Source organism: Bos mutus, chromosome 6 (genome assembly GCF_027580195.1).
Source record: "Bos mutus isolate GX-2022 chromosome 6, NWIPB_WYAK_1.1, whole genome shotgun sequence".
Lineage (NCBI taxonomy): Eukaryota > Metazoa > Chordata > Mammalia > Artiodactyla > Bovidae > Bos > Bos mutus.
In genome coordinates, this window is record NC_091622.1 from 54,954,039 (window position 1) to 54,973,937 (window position 19,899).

A 19,899-nucleotide genomic window follows, 5' to 3' on the forward strand; every position below is an offset into this window, starting at 1 on the left:
TATTAGAGTTGGACCATAAAGAAGACTGAGCACTGAAGAACAGATGCTTTTGAATTGTGGTGCTGGAGAAGACTCTTGAAAGTCCCTTGCACTGCAAGGAGATCAAATTAGTCAATACTAAAGGAAATCATCCCTGAATATTCACTGGAAGGACTGATGCTGAAGCTGAAGCTCCAATAATTTGGCTACCTGATGTGAGGAGCCAACTCACTGGAAAAGACCCTGATAGTGGGAAAGATTGAAGTCAGGAGGAGAAGAGAGTGACAGATGATGAGATGGTTGGATACCATCACTGACTCAAGGGACATGAGTTTGAGCAAACTCCAAGATATAGGGAAGGACAAGGAAGCCTGGCATGCTACAGTCCATGGGGTAACAAAGAGTGGTACATGACTTAGACACTGAGGAACAACACTATCTTTTCCCTGGAAAGAGTATACTTGGTGTTTTATCATGCAGATTGCTCTTTCCCTGGATAAGGAAATGACAGCAGGGGAGGTGGGAGACGATGGTAGGGAAAGAGCCCATAGGACAGATTATCTCATTGGTTGTTGTTGTTGTTTAGTGTTTAGTCACTAAGTCACGTCTGATTCTCTTGTGACGCTATGGACTGTAACCTACCATGGGATTTCCCAGGCAAGAATACTGGAGTGGGTTGCCATTTCCTTCTCTGGGGATCTTCTGGTACCAGGGACTGAATCTTCATCTCCTACTTGGTAGGCAGATTCTTTACCACTGAGCCACCAGGGAAGCCCCTTACCTCATTGCTACTGACCAGAAAATTTCTGGTAGGAAGATTATATTTCTGAGGAAGTTTGAAACTACAGTTAGGGTAGGTATTAAATCTAGATTTGGTATCACAGACTTTAGCACCTGTGTGCTAAAGTTAGGGCCTCTGTTTTTGCTCTTTAACAATGATCCATGCTATTAGTATTTACTTGAAATTATGCCTTTATTATTTGAGTTAATTATTTCATTGTTTTGCTCTTTAGGAAGGATTTAAAAGAGAGTTGCATCTAACAGGGCTTTCCCAAATGTTCAAGTGGTAAAGAATCTGCCTGCAGTGCAGGAGGCACAGGAGCTGCGGTTCAGTAAGCACAAAGATACAGAGTATGTGGCCGTTTTGCTTTCACTCAATCCTTTCCGACTCTTTGCAACTCTTTTGATTATAGCCTGCTAGGCTCCTCTGTCCATGGGATTTTTCAGGCAAGAATACAGGAGTGGGTTGCCATTTTCCTCCTCCAGAGGATCTTCCCGATCCAGAGATTAGCCTGTGTCTCCTGTATCTCTTCCATTGCAGGCAGATTTTTTTATCCACTAAGCCACACATATGCTAACAACATATAAATGATATTACAGTCAGGTAAAGATTTTAATTAAAATAGAAAGAGATTTATATAGAGAGTTTTTTATTGGCCAGTAATTTTCCAGATAGAATAAATGTGCTCAAAAGTGATCTCTCTAATCATATGTTAATAATTTTGCATGTGACTTTGTTTCATTGGAGATGGGGGAATGTAACATCATGAAACTCAGAATTGGATTTCAAAATATCTGGAATCAAAAACCTGGAGGAGAAGGAAATTCACCTCAATAGCATACATCTATTAATATATATGGCATTTGAATATTATTATTTTTGTAAATGTGTACATACAGATGTGCATATATAAAATATACATTATTTTGTCTAATTCTAAATGTTTAAAAGGCTGTGATGGCCACAACCTCAAAACCCTCCTACTGTACTCTGAGTGGGCAACGGCCTGTAGTAAAGGGTGATTTACATTCTGTAAAGCATGCTTCAGCAGAACAATTTTCTTTTGATGTTTTAAGCACATAAATACCTTCCTACACATAAATGCCAGACTCTCCTTTGTAATGGCCAAATACCCCTTTTTTTAAAAAAAATGAAAAAGCTGAGCATGAAAGTCTGGCTATTTATCAATTTCCTGATTAATTTATTGAACTCTATACTATTCTCTTCCATACATTTTAAGGCAGTCGTTTTACAATTGGGTTTCCTGGATGTCCTATGTTACTTGCCACAGGAAGGAAAAATGGGAGGTATATTTATCTCCTTGAAAAGGTTAAGACACTATTTTGTAAAATTTTCCCTTGGGGGCTTTCTAAAAACAACTGAGCCAATTCTGTGTCAAAACACAATGATCACAATGTACAAGATGACCAGACTTTTTGAAACAGCAGCTGGGCTACCTGTGGTTCTCCTTAACAAGTGGGCCAATTCCATCTGGAAACGGAATGAACATGAGATATCAAAAAATCAAAACAGTTTGAACCAGCAGCTGTTTAACCTACAGCAGTTAATCTTTCCTGGCAATCTGTTAGAGACATGCACTCCTCAGGCCACAAGGACTATGAAAATTTTTGCTGACTCTGTACCTCTGGGACATGCTCAGTAACAGTTCTTCCCACAAGTGTTTGGAATGTGTCAGCTGTACACTAACACAGCATAGAAACACAATGCCTTTTATTTCCATTTTGATGTAAAGATGTGAATTAATGGTCAATCTCAAGGAATACAAACCCATTTATTGTCTAAATTTAATTTCGCCAACACGATATTTCAGATATGTTAAAATGTGCTAGCAAGGATACAAACTAATATAAAACTGATACTTAATGCATGCCACAATGTGGTCTAAAATTTACTTTAATAATTGAAGGCTGTATACACAATGACCAGTTTTGTCTGGAAAGCTCCATGGACAGAGGAGCCTGGTGGGCTGCAGTCCATGGAGTTGCAAGGAATTGGAAATGACTGACCAATCAAGTCATGTGCCTTAGATACAGAATGACAATGACACGTAGGTAAGCTCATTGTGTCAGCCACAGTTCTGAGGGATGTACAGTTATTAGCTCAACTAATCAAACACTGGAAGATGTCGGAGCCCTAAAGGCCAGGGAACTAAGACACTGAGAAATTAAGTAATTTATCTATAACTATATGATTCACAACCTACAGAGCCCATTAATAGAAAATTGGATTAAATATTTACTGAGCATGGCCCCGCCCATCAGAACAAGATGTTTCCCCATCAGTCAGTCTCTCACATCAGGGAGCTCCCATAAGTGTCTTATCCTTCTCCATCAAAGGGCAGACAGACTGAAAACCACAATCAGAGAAAACTAACCAATCTAACCACATGGATCACAGCCATGTCTAACACAATGAAACAATGAGACATCCCATGTAGGGCCACACAAGACAGATGGGTCATGATGGAGAGTTCTGGCAAAATGTGGTCCACTGAATAAGGGAATGGCAAACCACTTCAGTATTCTTGCCTTGAGAACCCCATGAACAGTATGAAAAGGCAAAAAGATAAGACACTGAAAGAAGAACTCCCCTGGACGGTAGGTGCCCAACATGCTACTGGATATCAGTAGAGGAAAAAAAAAAAAAAAACAGAAAGAACAAAGAGGCGGAGCCAAAGCAAAAACGAAAACCCATTGTTGATGAGACTGGTGATGGAAGCAAGGTCCAATGCTGTAAAGAGCAATATTGCATAAGAACCTGGAATGGTAAGTCCATGAATCAAGGCAAATTGGAAGTGGTCAAATAGGAGATGGCAAGAGTGAACACTGATGTTTTAGGAATCAGTGAACTAAAATGGACTGGAATGGGTAAATTTAACTCAAATGACCATTATATCTACTGAAATGGTATGGACCTAACAGAAGCAGAAGATATTAAGAAGAGGTGGCAAGAATACACAGAAGAACTCTACAAAAAAGATTTTCACAACCCAGATAATCACGATGGTGTGATCACTGATCTAGAGCCAGACATCCTAGAATGTGAACTCAAGTGGGACTTAGAAAGCATCACTATGAACAAAGTTAGTGGAGGTGATGGAATTCCAGTTGAGCTATTTCAAATCCTGAAAGATGATGCTGTGAAAGTGCTGCACTCGATATGCCAGAAAATTTGGAAAACTCAGCAGTGGCCACAGGACTGGAAAAGGTCAGTTTTCATTCCAATCCCAAAGAAAGGCAATGCCAAAGAATGCTCAAACTACACAATTGCACTCATCTCACAAGCTAGTAAAGTAATGCTTAAAATTCTCCAAGCCAGACTTCAGCAATACCTGAACCATGAACTTCCTGATGTGCAAGCTGGTTTTAGAAAAGGCAGAGGAACCAGAGATCAAATTGCCAACATCCGCTAGATCACCGAAAAAGCAAGAGAGCTCCAGAAAAACATATATTTCTGCTTTATTGACTATGCTAAAGCCTTTGCCTGTGTGGATCACAATAAACTGTGGAAAAGATGGGAATACCAGACCACCTGATCTGCCTCTTGAGAAACCTATATGCAAGTCAGGAAGCAACAGTTAGAACTGGACATGGAACAACAGACTGGTTCCAAATAGGAAAAGGAGTCCGTCAAGGCTGTATATTGTCACCCTGCTTATTTAACTTATATGCAGAGTACATCATGAGAAATGCTGGGCTGGAAGAAGCACAAGCTGGAATCAAGATTGCCGGGAGAAATATCAATAACCTCAGATATGCAGATGACACCACCCTTATGGCAGAAAGTGAAGAGGAACTAAAAAGCCTCTTGAGGAAAGTTAAAGTGGAGAGTGAAAAAGTTGGCTTAAACCTCAACATTCAGAAAAAGAAGATCATGGCATCCAGTCCTACACTTCATGGGAAATAGATGGAGAAACAGTGGAAACAGTGTCAGACTTTATTTTTTGGGGCTCCAATATCACTGCAGATGGTGACTGCAGCCATGAAATTAAAAGATGCTTACTCCTTGGAAGGAAAGTTATGACCAACCTAGATAGCATATTCAAAAGCAGAGACATTACTTTGCCAACAAAGGTCCATCTAGTCAAGGCTATGGTTTTTCCTGTGGTCATGTATGGATGTGAGAGTTGGACTGTGAAGAAGGCTGAGCACTAAAGAATTGATGCTTTTGAACTGTGGTGTTGGAGAAGCCTCTTGAGAGTCCCTTGGACTTCAAGGAGATCCAACCAGTCCATTCTGAAGGAGATCAGCCCTGAGATTTCTTTGGAAGGAATGATGCTAAAGCTGAAACTCCAGTACTTTGGCCACCTCATGTGAAGAGTTGACTATTGGAAAAGACTCTGATGCTGGGAGGGATTTGAGGCAGGAGGAGAAGGGGATGACAGAGGATGAGATGGCTGGATGGCATCACTGACTCGATAGATGTGAGTCTGAGTGAACTCTGGGAGTTGGTGATGGACAGGGAGGCCTGGCCTGCTGCGATTCATGGGGTCACAAAGAGTCAGACAAGACTGAGCGACTGAACTGAACTGAACTGTGGGCAAGAATCCCTTAGCAGAAATGGAGTAGCCATCATAGTCAACAAAAGATTCCAAAATGCAGTACTTGGATGTAGTCTCAAAAATGACATAATAACCTCTGTTCGTTTCCAAGACAAACCATTCAATATCACAGTAATTCAAGTCTATGCCCTGACTAGTAATGCTGAAGAAGCTAAAGTTGAATGATTCTATGAAGATCCACAAGAACTTTAAGAACTAACATCCCAAAGAAAAGGTGCCCTTTTCATTTTAGGGGACTGGAATGCAAAAGCAGGAAGTCAAGAAATACCTGTAGTAACAGGCAAATTTGGCCTTGGAGTACAGAATGAAGCAGGGCAAAGCCTAATAGAGTTTTGCCAAAAGAAAGCACTGGTCATAGCAAACACTTTCTTCCAACAACACAAGACAAGACTCTACATATGGGCATCACCAGATGGTCAACACCAAAATCAGATTGATTATATTCTTTGCAGCCAGTGATGGAGAAGCTCTATACAGGCAGCAAAAACAAGACCAGGAGCTGACTGTGGCTCAGATCATGAACTTCTTATTGCCAAATTCAGACTTAATTTGAAGAAAGTATGCACAACCAATAGACCATTCAGGTATGATCTAAATCAAATCCCTTAGGCTTATACAGTGGAAGTGAGAAATAGATTTAAGGGACTAGATCTGATAGACAGATTGCCTGATGAACTATGGATGGAGGTTCATGAGACTGTACAGGAGACAGGGATCAAGACCATCCCCAAGAAAAATAAATGCAAAAAAGGCAAAATGGCTGTCTTAGGAATCCTTACAAATAGCTGAGAAAAAAAGAGAAGCAAAAAGCAAAGGAGAAAAGGAAAGACATAGCCATTTGAATGCAGAGTTCCAAAGAAGAACAAGGAGAGATAAGAAAGCCTTCCTCAGTGATCAGTGCAAGGAAATAGAGGAAAATGACAGAATGGGAAAGACTAGAGATATCTTCTAGAAAATTAGAGATACCAAGGGAATATTTCATGCAAAGATGGGCTCAATAAAGGACAGAAATGGTTTGGACCTAACAGAAGCATAAGATATTAAGAAGAGGTGGCAAGAATACACAGAAGAACTGTACAAAAAAGGTCTTCACATCCCAGATAATCACGATGGTGTGATCACTGACCTAGAGCCAGACATCCTGGAATGTGAAGTCAAGTGGGCATTAGGAAGCATCACTATGAACAAAGCTAGTAGAGGTGATGGAATTGAGTTGAACTATTTCAAATCTTAAAAGATGATGTCATGAAAGTGCTGCACTCAATATGTCAGCAGATTTGGAAAACTCAGTAATGGCCACAGGACTGAAACAGGTCAATTTTAATTCTAATCCTAAAGAAAGGCAATGCCAAAGAATGCTCAAACTACCGCACAATTGCACTCATCTCACACACTAGTAAAGTAATACTCAAAATTCTCCAAGCCAGGCTTCAACAATTTGTGAACCCTAAAGTTCCAGATGTTCAAGCTGGTTTTAGAAAAGGCAGAGGAACCAGAGATCAAATTGCCAACATCCGTTGGATCATCAAAAAAGCAAGAGTTCCAGGAAACATCTATTCCGTCTTTATTGACTATGCCAAACCCTTTGACTGTGTGGATCACAATAAACTTTGGGAAATTCTGAAAGAGATGGGAATACCAGACCACCTGAACTGCCTCTTGAGAAATCTGTATGCAGATCAGGATGCAACAGTTTAAACTGGACATGGAACAACAGACTGGTTCCAAATTGGGAAAGGAGTATATCAAGACTGTATATTGTCACCCTGCTTATTTAACTTATATGCAGAGTACATCATGAGAAACTCTGGGCTGGATGAAAAGCACAAGCTGGAATCAAGATTGTCAGGAGAAGTATCATTATCCTCAGATATGCATATGACACCACCCTTATGGCAGAAAATGAAGAACTAAAGAACCTCTTACTGCAACTGAAAGAGAAGAGTGAAAAAGTTGGCTTAAAGCTCAACATTCAGAAAAGTAAGATCATGGCATCTGATCCCATCAGTTCATGGCAAATAGATGGGGAAATAGTTGAAACAGTGGCAGACTTTATTTTTTTGGGCTCCAAAATCACTGCAGATGTTTAATGCAACCAGAAAATTAAAAGATGCTTACTCCTTGACAGGAAAGTTATGATCAATCTAGACAACATGTTAAAAAGCAGAGACATTACTTTGCCAACAAAGGTCCATCTAGTTGAGACTATGGTTTTTCCAGTAGTCATGGATGGATATGAGAGTCAGACTATAGAGAAAGCTGAGCACCGAAGAATTGATGCTTTTGAACTGTGGTGTTGGAGAAGACTCTTGAGAGTCCCTTGGGCAGCAAGGAGATCCAACCAGTCCATCCTAAAGGAGATTGAATGTTCATTGGAAGGACTGATGTTGAAACTGAAACTCCAATACTTTGGCCATCTGATGTGAAGAGCTGATGCATATGAAAAGACCCTGATGCTAGGAAATATTGAAGGCCAGAGAAGAAGGGGATGACAGAGGATGAGATGGGGCATCACCGACTCAAGGAACATGAGTCTGAGTAAACTGTGGGAGTTGATGATGGACATAAAGGCCTGGCATACTGCAGTCCATGGGATCACAAAGAGTAGGACATGACTGAGTGACTGAAACTGAACTGAACTGACAGAGCTGGAATTCAAACATGTGTCATCTGAATACAGAGGTCATGTTCTTGATAAGAATACAATGTGCCAGGAGATGCACATTCACTGGAAACATTTCCTTCAAACAAATATATACTGAAATAGACATAAAGTTATATTGTTTAAAATGTATAATCCAGATCTTTACATATTAACTATTGAATTTGATTTTGTATTTAATGTGTCAAGTAAAAAAAACCATTTATAATATGCTTAATATATTAACAATATAGCACATTTCTCAAACCATATTAAGTGCTCGAGAAATTTACGACAGTGTGCAATATAAAAATGACAATTTGACTATTATTACTCTCCATTTTTCAGATTCAAGCTGTTGTGATGTGTGCGTGATGTATACAAACAGTCTAGTGGTAGTCTGAGTTGTTCAATCTGTGAAGTCTCTTTAGTTTTTAAATAAAAATAAAAGATGCATTTTTTATTTTCACCAAGAACTTTATTGAATAATCTAGTCATTATTTTGTTCCACTGCTTTCTGCCACTTTTCAGGCAACTTCTTTTTTTTTTTTAATTTTTAAGCGTTTATTGGAATATAGTTGATTTACAATGTTGTGTTTGATTCAGGTGTACAGCAAAGTGATTCAGTTTTACATATACATATATTTAATCTTTTTAGATTATTTTTCTTTTCTTTTTTTTATTTTATTTTTTAACTTTACAATATTGTATTGGTTTTGCCATATATCAACATGAATCCACCACAGGTATTCACGTGTTCCCCATCCTGAACCCTCCTCCCTCCAGGTACCTTCCCTCTGGGTCATCCCAGTGCTGCATCACCAAGCATCCAGTATCATGCACTGAACCTGGACTGGCGACTTGTTTCATATATGATATTATACATGTTTCAATGGCATTCTCCCAAATCATCCCATCCTCTCCCTCTCCCACAGAGTCCAAAAGATTGTTCTATACATCAGTTTCTCCTTTGCTGTCTCATATACAGGGTTATCGTTACCATCTTTCTAAATTCCATATATATGTGTTAGTATACTGTATTGGTGTTTTTCTTTATGGCTTACTTGACTCTGTATAATAGGCTCCAGTTTCATCCACCTCATTAGAACTGATTCAAATGTGTTCTTTTTAATGTCTGAGTAATACTCCAACTTCTTAATTCCATCTTCCCAAAATGTTTTATCTTTTTGTGAGTAAAGAACTATTCAAAGTGCCTTTTACAGTCTTCCAGGAAATGGATTTTTTTTTCCTTTTGGAAAATTTTGTAAAGGCCAAAGTAAATGGAAATCTGATGGTACAATGTCTAGTGAATATGGCAAATGAATCAGAACTCCCTAGCCAAGCTGTAACCGTTTTTGCCTTGGTCATCAAAGAAATGAACTGTCTTGTGTTCTCCCAATGGAAGATTAAGAATTTTCTGTTGAATAATTCCAGGTACTTTTTGTGGTATGATGCCCTCAGTTGGTCTAAGTGGGAGCAGTGCTTGTTGGAATTAATTTATGACTTTCCTGAAGAAGCTCATAATAGAGGACTCCCTTCTAATCTCACCATATACACAGTATCACTTTCTTTGGATGAAGATCAGTCTTTGATGTGGTTGCTGGTTGGTTTATTTTGCTTGCCCCACAATATCTTCCATTTCACACTATTGAACAGTAACCACTTTTCACCACCCATCAGATTTTTTTTTTTTAATGGAGCATTTTAGTGAAATTTAAATAAAGAGTCACATGTGGAAATATGGTCAAGAAGGTTTTTTATTATTTTTTTTCATTTACGTGGAACCCAAACATCAAGGTAATTAACATAACCAAGCTAGTGCAAGTGATTTTCAATGCTTGATTTGGATATTTGGAGAATGGCAGCTATCTTCTTCATGACGTAATGTTGATTGCTCTCAACTAATATCTTGATTTGATTGCCATACTTCAACTGGTATACCTGACTGTGGTGCATTGCCCAGTGAGAAATCTCCAGCACCAAACTTTACAAACCACTTTTTGACACATTTGGTCAGTCACAGCACCTTCACCATAGAGTGCACACATCTTTTATTTTGCATTTCAGTTGCATTTTTTACTTTCTTGAAATAACAAAGCATAATATTCTGAAAATGTTTTTATCCTTCCATCTTCAGTATTAAATTGGCTATTCAAAAATTTACAAATTTTGATAAGGTTGTTTTTAACTGTTGCTGATACAACAGCTATCACAATACAGCTGTCACAAAACAATCTAACAAAAGTGTTCAGAATGATGCTAAAGGCATCTAAGTGCTACTACAGTCATCTTATATATAAAAAAATAAAAACGAAGCTTTTGGCCAACCTAAATATTATTCTTTTAATCAACTCACTTCAACACAGTCACAGTCTATGTAATACTTTGGGTAGAAATATATGAGTGTAATTTTTTTTCACTCTAAGAAGCCAAGCAGCTTACATGATGAAATCCAGATAAGTCATAGTTCAATTATACATGCAATTATGATCTTTTCATAAAATATTAACACTCTCATGGCAGTTTAAAAAGATGTACACAGATTTCATAGAAAGAATAATTCTGAAAAAATACTTCAATTGGAGACAGATTTTATAAATGTTACATTTCTCAGTTTTGAATAAATGAGATCATTATAAATAATTCATTATATCAGCACAAGTCATAAAAATACTCAGACCACAGAAAACTTACTGTTTTCTGCAATTTTCTTCCTTAGGTCACTTTTATTGAGTGATAATTATGTCTGGCTAGAATCCATCCATTTCCGTGCATTCTAAACCTCTCAGACTCTAAAGACAGACAAAACTAGATTTGAACTCAAGCTTTGGCAGAATTCAGTTGTGTAACCTAGGACATGCAGCTACTGCTCTTGAATTCTCATTTGGATTTTGGAGATAACAATAAAATTCATCTCATACAATGATATATGAGTATATGTTAAGCATGATAATATAAAAAATGCCTTCATTTCAGGGATAAACGCAACATATTCAGCACACCAGGGTGACCAACCACCCCAATTTGCTCCAGGTCACCCTAGTTTTGCCAGTGAAATCCCTTTGTCCCAAGTCAGGACAGTTGGTCACCGTATGGCACTCACACAAATAAATATACATTACATGTATATATCTTCATACTTCTGGAAATACTAGTAAGTATTTTAAACTTTGGATAGAAAGAAAGATAAATCCCCAACTAATTAGGGATATACAGTGATTACATCAGCTATCAAAAACTTAACTGTCCTAGAATTTCAACAACCAATACTATCAAAGGTCCTGGAGAGGACTTCTCTGGTAGTTCAGAGGTTGAGAATCTCCCTGTCAATGCAGGGGAATGAGTTCAATCCCTTCTCTAGGAAGATTCCTCATGCCAAGGGGCAGCTAAGCCTGTGGGCTAAACAAGAGAAACCATCACAATAAGCCAGTGCATTGCAATTAGAGAGTAGTCGTCATTCACTGCAACTAGAGAAAGCCTGCACACAGCGATGAAGGCCCAGGGCAGTCGAAAAAATAAATAAATAAATAGAAACCAAAACAAACAAACAAAAAACCCCAAAGATTATAGAGGAAAAAAGACTCTTAAAAAGCAAAACAGATGCTAACTTTCATGAGTAGAGTTCTTGTGGTTTACTCATATAAGAAGCAATCAGTCTCAATCCAACAATTATTCCCCCAAACAATTCTACCAAGGTTTGTTATTGACTTTGCAAACTAATAGCAGAATAGAAGCAAAATCATAGGATGAAGAAAAAGGCAATATTGACATTCACACTCAGGATTGAATGTTTGGTATTTCCTAAATGACAGTAATGTTCAAACAATGGTACAGAGCTCAAGGCTCTTACAAAAATATTTAAAATTAAGAATGAAACAGTAGGTCGACTTCATTCATACAGTTTAAAGTATGAGCCTGCAGCTGAGAAGAATGTAGAAACATGAGCAAACATGAGCAAATCTAATATCATTTATTGAACAAACAAATAGGGCAAAGACAAGGCTGTCTTCTTGCCTCAAGGCATAGCAAAAGGAAATGCAGAGATTTGCAATATGCAGTATTATATTCACCATTTCCTGTAGTATGATTACAGAAGGATTTGTGTATTAGTCTCACTTCAGTTCAGTTCAGTCGCTCAGTCGTGTCGAACTCTTTGCAATCCCATGGACTGTGGCACGCCAGGCCTCCCTGTCCATTACCAACTCCCAGAGTTTACTCAAAGGCATGTCTGTTGAGTCGGTGATGCCATCTGACCATTTCATCCTCTGTTGTCTGTTTCTTCTCCTGCCTTCAATCTTTCCTAGCATCAGGGTCTTTTCAGATGAGTCAGCTCTTCGCATCAGATAGCCAAAGTATTGGAGTTTCAGCTTCAACATCAGTCCTTCCAATGAACACTCAGGACTCATCTCCTTTAGGATGGTTTGGTTGGATCTCCTTGCAGTCCAAGGGACTCTCAAGAGTCTTCTCCAACACCACAGTTCAAAAGCACCAATTCTTCGGCGCTCAGCTTTCTCTATAGTCTGACTCTCATATCCATCCATGACTACTGGAAAAACCATAGCCTCAACTAGATGGACCTTTGTTGGCAAAGTAATGTCTCTGCTTTTTAATACTCTGTCTAGATTGGTCATAACTTTCCTTCCAAGGAGTAAGTGTCTTTTAATTTCATGGCTGCAGTCACCATCTGCAGTGATTTTGGAGCCACCAAAAATAAATTCTGCCACTGTTTCCACTGTATTCTTTTAATAAACATTTATTGGGTGCCTAACATATCCTAGGAATACAGTAATGAACAAGAGAGATAATGTCCCTGTTTATTCCACATGAAAATGACAAAAATATTATTAAACAAAATAACATTGAATAGTGAAAAGTGCTGTAGAAGAAATAAGGTAATTTGATAAAGAATGACTTGGAGGGCACTTTAACACAGGATGGTCATGTTGGGTGCCTCTAGAGACATGTTCCTTGAGCTGAGATCTGAATGATAAGAAGCAGTCTGCCTTGAGCCCAAGGAGCCTCCCAGTCCAGAGAAAGGCAAGACCTAGCATTGGCCTGAAGAAGAGGAAAAGAGAAGAGAGTGCTACGTAGTGGAGTGGTCTCTTGGGGTGTAGTGATGACAGAGATAGCAGCCTGAGGTGTGGATAAAGATGAGATCTTGTGGGCCATGAGACCATGATAAGGTTGCTCAATGAAGTCAGTGGAGGGTGTTAAGCAGAGGACTAACCCTATCTGATCTAGATATGTATTAGTCTCCTAGAGCTACTGCAACAAAGTACCACAAACTGCATGGCTTAAACAACAGATATTGGGCCTCCATGGTGGCTCAGTGAAAGGATCTACCTGCCAATGCAGGAGACATGGGTTCGATCCCTGATCCCGGAAAATCCCACATGCTGCAGGGCAACTAAGCCTGCACCACAACTACTGAGCCTGTGCTGTAGGGGCCAGAAGCTGCAGCTACTGAGTTCTTGCGCCCTAGAGCGTGTGCTCTACAACAAGAGAAGCCACTGCAGTGAGAAGCCTGTGCACCACAGCTAGAGAGTGGCCCCTGCCCACTGCAACTAGACAAAGTCCATTGGCAACAACAAAGACCTCAGCACAGCCAAAGATAAGCAAACAAATAATAATAATAAACAGAAATTTATTCCCTAGAAGTTTGAGAGGCTAGAAGTCTGAATCGAGGTGTCTGCCATGCAAAGCTCTCACCAAAGCCTTTACAGGAGATACTTCCTCCAGGAATTTCTGAATATCCCCTGCCTTTGCATGGCCTGTGACAGTACAACTCCAATCTCTGCCTTGATCTTCCCAAGGCATCTTTCTTGTGTGTCATCTTAACCAGGCCATCTGCTTATGAGGACTCAAGTCATCTTAACTGATTATGTCTGCAATTCCCCTATTTCCAAATAAGGTCACATTCTGAGGTACTGGAAGTTAGGACTTTGAGATATTGTTTGGGAACACAATTTTACCTTTAATGACATAGATAAGAGATCATTTCTGCCTTTCTATAGCAAACCAGATTTGAAAGGGTAAGAGTGAGAGGGGACCAGTTAGGAATTTATTGCCATAGTTTAGGTAAGGGTAAATTTGTGTCTTGTTCTAAGTTATTAGCAGTGAACATTGACAGATGATACTGTTGGAGAGAAATGGACCAGACTTTCCTGTAAATTGAAGACTAAATAAAGACTATATCAGTTATAATTTTAGCACTTTTAATGGACAGGGAAGCCTGGTGTGCTGCGATTCATGGGGTCACAAAGAGTCAGGCACGACTGAGTGACTGAAATGAACTGAACTGAACTGAATGTTAACAACAAAAGAGATGAATGATGGTACTAACTAAAATGGGAAAATTGGCAAAAACCAAAGAACATATTTGGGGTACAGGAGGAAATGCGGTGTTAAATTTGATACATCAGATCCTTAAGTGGTCACACTTGATTTACCAGTCTGAAGCTCAAAAGAGAGTTATATAAATGGGTGTTTCAGTTACATCAACGTGAGTGAAAGTGAAAGTTGCATAGTCATGTCCGACGCTTTGCAACCCCACGTACTATACAGTCCATGGAATTATCCAGGCCAGAATACTGGAGTAGGTAGCCTATCCCTTCTCCAGTGGATCTTCTGGACCCAGGAATCGACACAGGGTCTCCCACACTGCAGGTGGATTCTTTACCAACTGAGCTATGACAGAAGCCCTAATTAAATTAATGTAATAACACATTAATTTAATGTAATAATACATTAATTTAATACAATTAATTCACATTAACCCAGGCAACAGCCTGGATGAAAAACCAAATTTCTTTTCAATGAATAAAGCCAGAACTGAACCCAGAGGCATTTTAATAATCTAAAAAGAGGGATTACATAGAACTATTTCTGAGGCATCCAGGACATATGGAATTGTTAAAAAGAGATAAAAGATGAAATATAAATAGAATGGAGAGTCCACATAGCATGAAATAATGCTATGTGGTGGTGGTATTAGTGGTAGTGTGTGTGTGTGTGTGTGTGTTGAAGTTGTCTTAAAGATTTTTCCCAGTATGAAGTTCCTTTCTACAGAGACATGGGTATATATTTGCTATTAAATGTTAGGTAAAAGTAAAAGTCTGTGTAAGGGGCTATTTTTCTCTATGGGTCACTGGAGTGGCAGAAGTTAAAGAAACTTTCCTATAATCCATTTACTTTCCTCATTGGGAGGTGAGGGCTTCTGGGGAAAGTCATATGACATAGTCTAATCTCCTTGTAAATACACTAATAAATGACCTTCCTGGCTGTAGACTAATGATATTCACTAAGAGAAAGATTCTTATCTACGTAATGCTCTTGCTTGGTAAATAAACTCAGAATTTATGGAAAATGTCACATAAGCTGGTGTGTAAAATGGAAAGGTTTCATAAATTAAATGCTCCAAGATGTATCAGGTAATATTTTATGTTTTTCATTCTGCACCAGAGTGCTTATCCAACGTAGGAAGGAAAGAATCTGAGAAGAGACCATTGACATGCCTGTCCATTCTCCATGTTCCTATGCCTTTTGATATCTTGCATATTAGTAATGCTTGTTATTGGATAAGATTTCTGATTCTTACACATCTGATTTGCCAAATTTATCTTTTTTGTTAGGTAAATACTTACTCTTATTCCAATCATCTCCAGCCTCCTACAAAACAGCTCCCTTAGAGCTCTCTTCACAGAGGCTAAAGTACTGTGGAGCAGAAATGAAACTAGGGCTTTCCAGGTGGCACTAGTGGTAAAAACAAAAACCTGCTTGCTAATACAGGAGATGTAAGAGACCCAGGTTCAACCCCTGGGTCAGGAAGATCCCTTGGAGGAGGGTGGCAACCCACTCCAGTAGTCTTGCCTGGAGAATTGCATGGACAGAGGAGCCTGGAGGGCTATAGTCCATAGCGTCACAAAGAGTTGGACACTACTGACATGACTTGGCATGCATGCAAGAAGAAATGATATTAGGGACCCTGAGTTGTCTATCATAGGGCTCCCTAATTTTAAGTTATGGATATACTGCTTGGAGTCAGAAAAATAAGGGTTACCAAATAATTAGTTTGGCTATTTGATATCATATGCCTTAAAGAAAGGGTGTTCCCAGATGGCTCAGTGGTAAAGAATCCACCTGCCAATGCAGGAGACACAGGAGATGTGGGTTTGATCCCTGTGTTGGGAAGATCCCCTGGAGGAGGAAATGGCAACCCATTACAGTATTTTTGCCTGGAGAATTCCATGGACAGAGGAGCCTAGTGGGCTGCAATCCATGGAGTTACAAAGAGTCAAACATAACTAAGTGACTGAGCATCCATGCATGCCTTGAAGAAAACTTTCTGTTCATTTTGACACTATCCTATACTATAGTATAAGATATACTATACTAGTATACTAATAGTATATTAACAGTATGACACCACCCTTATGGCAGAAAGTGAAGAGGAACTAAAAAGCCTCTTGATGAAAGTGAAAGTGGAGAGTGAAAAAGTTGGCTCTAAGCTCAACATTCAGAAAATGAAGGTCATGGCGTCCGGTCCCACCACTTCATGGGAAATATATGGGGAAACAGTGGAAACAGTGTCAGACTTTATTTTTCTGGGCTCCAAAATCACTACAGATGGTGACTGCAGCCATGAAATTAAAAGACGCTTACTCCTTGGAAGGAAAGTTATGACCAACCTAGACAGCATATTCAAAAGCAGAGACATTACTTTGCCAACAAAAGTTCGTCTAGTCAAGGCTATGGTTTTTCCTGTGGTCATGTATGGATGTGAGAGTTGGACTGTGAAGAAGGCTGAGCGCCAAAGAATTGATGCTTTTGAACCGTGGTGTTGGAGAAGACTCTTGAGAGTCCCTTGGACTGCAAGGAGATCCAACCAGTCCATTCTGAAGGAGATCAGCCCTGGGATTTCTTTGGAAGGAATGATGCTAAAGCTGAAACTCCAGTACTTTGGCCACCTCATGTGAAGAGTTGACTCATTGGAAAAGACTCTGATGCTGGGAGGGACTGGGGGCAGAAGGAGAAGGGGATGACAGAGGATGAGATGGCTGGATGGCATCATTGACTCAATGGACGTGGGTCTCAGTGAACTCTGGGAGTTGGTGATGGACAGGGAGGCCTGGCGTGCTGCGATTCATGGGATTACAAAGAGTTGGACATGATTGAGTGACTGATCTGATCTGATCTGATTTTCTATAATATAGAAAATCTGTAATATATATTGAAAGGAGTACAAGGTAGAAATTCCTAATATTGTCAGACTCTTGGTGTTTAAGAAGTAAAACTAAGTTATTAGAAAAATGTAAATGTTTTACAATATTCACTCTTTGTAGGTCTCAGATACTTCAGATTTCATTGTCCATACATTGAAGGCAAATGCTAACAGACAGAACTCTATATCAATTATTTAGAAGTTATTATCTAAAATATTTACTATAGAGAGGTGGCATTTTCAAGTCACAAGCATTTGATTTGAACTAATATTTTTATTCACGTCAAAAGTTCTTCATAATTTTCCTTTTTTAAAACTTTTTCAACTGTGCACCTGCCATTTTAACCACATAGAACTATTTGGGAAAACTGGCCTCAGCAGAACATCAGAGAATAAAGCATCAGATATCATCTTGGAAGCAATTTTTTTTTAATTCTTGTTTTATCAATAACTCAGGTATTACTTTAAGCATTTAGTCCATGTAATAGTAACAAAATAAATGCTCATCTCAGTGTTTTCAAAATCGTTCTAGACCTCATTTTCTGCCATCCTTCTAAATAAACTTAAGGCTCTATCTTTGGTGGCCCACAGACATCTGCAGAGGTCTGACATATTCTGATACTACGTGACTCCTGGCTTTTTCCCCCTCTTCCCTGCCATCTTCCACAAAGGGTAAAACCTACCTTATCTCTGCTGACACAGGACAGATCAGTAATTGCTTTTGTGGCCTCTTATCACTTCTAAAAGATTTCTGGGAGCTTTCTCTGTCTTGAAAAACTGATATGCCCTCTCCAGTCACAGGAAAGCTGCTGGTCTTCCAGTTCATTTCACACAAAATGCTTAAGCATTCTCTCTCAATGCCCCTGACAACAAGTAAAGCCAGTTCTCGTCTACTATTGCTCCATGTTCACAAGGATACCTCTGTTGAGCTATACTCTATTGGAGTTTAGTGAAAGAATTAGGACAGAAGTTATCTCTATACATTCGTTTTCTAAAATATACACTGTAGACAAAAGGCCCTTCACAGAGATTTCCAACACTACTAGATTCTATTACTTCCCCTGATGATACTTCCAGCCCAGTCATAAAATCTTTCAGCCCAAATCCAAAACCAAACTTAGGATAGAACATCTGATCTGTAGATTAGGAAATATTTTTCTAAAATTTAGTTTTTATTTTTGAATACCTTTGGCACTTGGAATGTAAATATACTCTGGGAAAGCAAAAAAAGAAAAACTTTTCTTTTCAAATTATTATGATTTTTTAGAAATTTTGAAACACTATTTCAGAATTCAAGAGGTGATAATTCACTCCTTTATGTTTCAGTGTTCCTCGAGCCACATTTCCCAGATAGATTCAGATGGTCAAAATGGAAAATGAGTGGACGGTTACAATAAGAAAGGGGGAAAAAGGGAGAAAAGTTATTGGAATGTGTAATTACATTAGATTAAATAAAGCAATTTCCCTGAAGGTTCGATTCTAGGGAAAGAGCAATGGTGTCATAATTTTTCACTCTTTACAAATCCCTACATACAAACAACTAGGGGAGATAGAAGAAAGGAAAACAAAAACCAATTCATGAACTAATACTAAACCAGGTGAAAAGATCTTTATGAACTCGAAGTTCTAAGTCACAGTAAAACAATACCTGCATGGTATCACCATCTGTGCAGGAGAAAGCAAAGGGTAAGAATAAAGTATTGGATGGACCTGAGAAGCAAGAGCTCCAGAATAATCAGCAGGTACTCAGTAGACCCAGGTTCAACCCCTGGGGAAGATGCCCTGCAGAAAAGTATGGCAACCCATTCTAGTATTCTTGCCTGGAGAATTCCATGGACAGAGGAGCCTGGCAGGCTACAGTCCATGGGGTCACACACAGTCAGACACAACTAAGCGACTAGCACACACTTAGTAGCAATCACGCTGAGACCACTCAGAACACCAGTTGAAGTGGAGAGGCTGTGCCTAATCCAGAAGGACGTGTACAAGGAGTCCAGGGCAAGATCTATAAGGGCCTAGAGAAGCCATCCATAAACTCTCGAAACTTAACATTCAGAACTTCTTTTGATAGGACTCACATTGAGGAAAAAGTGCTCAGAGTTGAATCAAAACTTAGCAGAAAAGTGGTCTTAGAATATAAAAATCCACATGAAAGTGAAGGAGATGATACAGCTAGGTTACCACATATTTGACTATTACACAAGCAAAAAAAGAAGGTCTGTGAAGGTAGAAAAAGTACCCTGAACCACACTTTCTTTTAAAAGTTTAGGAAAACCAATTCAAATATAATTAAACAGTAGAAAAGTAGCAACCAGGGAATTATAGCTATTATCTTGCAAAAAATTTTAATGGAGTATAAACTATAAAAATACTGAATCACTATGCTGTAGACCTGAAACTAATATAATATTTTTAATCCACTATCCTTATATCAGAAAGATTATAATGGATTTAATTGTTTCTCAAATTTCATATGTTCAAGTACTAATTCCCAGTGCTTCAGAATGTGACCTTATTTGGGGATAGGATCTTCAGAGAGGTAATAAATAATAAACTAAAATGAGGTCATAAGGGTAGGCTCTAATCCAGTATAACTAGTGTCCTGATAAAAGAAAGAAAGCTGGAGACAGACACACACACAAAGGAAATGCCATGTGAAGATTCATTTATGATACCACAAGTAGCAGTATTTATAA